Below are 872 nucleotides of genomic sequence, written 5' to 3'. Positions count from 1 at the left end.
GGAGTCTCCATCTTCTTTGTAGCTGCCCTTTAAAGAATCATAGAATGATATGGGGTTGGAAGGGACCTCTGGAGATCATCTAGTCCAACCCCCTGCCAAAGCAGGTCCACACAGAGCAGGTTGAACAGGAAGGTGTCCAGGCAAGTTTGGAATGTCTCCAGAGAAGGAGACTCCACCACCTCCCTGGGCAGCCTCTGCCAGGGCTCTGCCACCCTCAAAGTAAAGAAGTTCCTCCTCATGTTTAGATGGAACTTCTTATGTACAAGTTTGTGCCCATTCCCTCTTGTCCTGTCCCTGGGCACCACTGAGAAAAGACTGGCCCCATCTTCTTGACACCCTCCCTTTAAGTATTTATAAGCATTGATCAGATCCCCCCTCAGCCTTCTCTTCTGACTGAAAAGACCCAAGTCCCTCAGCCTCTCCTCGTAAGGGACATGCTCTAAGCCCCTCACCATCTTTGTAGCCTCTGCCGTCCCCTCTCCAGCAGTTCCCTGTCCTTCTGGACCTGGGGAGCCCAGAACTGGACACAGTGCTGGAGCTGGGGAGGATGACCCCTCCCTCCACCTTCTGGCCACGCTCTTCTTGATGCCCCCAAGCTGCCATTGACCTTCTTGGCCACAAGGGCACGTCGCTGCCCCACGGTCACCCCGTTGCCCACCAGGGTCCTTCTCCTCAGAGCTGTCTCCACGCACCGCCGGGACCCCCAGGTCCCCACTCGGGGGGGGCGAGACACCATCTTTTAAGAAGTGACCACCACCCCACGCCATCCCCCGAGCGCCCCGCAGGCTCCCACGCGGGATGCCGGGTGCGGGGACACCCGGGGCGGGGGAACGGCCATCCCCCCCCTCCCGCATCCGCCGCCGTGGCCGGGG

Source organism: Calidris pugnax, unplaced genomic scaffold (genome assembly GCF_001431845.1).
Source record: "Calidris pugnax isolate Ruff unplaced genomic scaffold, ASM143184v1 scaffold42, whole genome shotgun sequence".
Taxonomy (NCBI): Eukaryota; Metazoa; Chordata; class Aves; order Charadriiformes; family Scolopacidae; genus Calidris; species Calidris pugnax.
The sequence above is the reverse complement of the archived record's forward strand: the minus strand, read 5'-3'. Positions refer to the sequence as shown.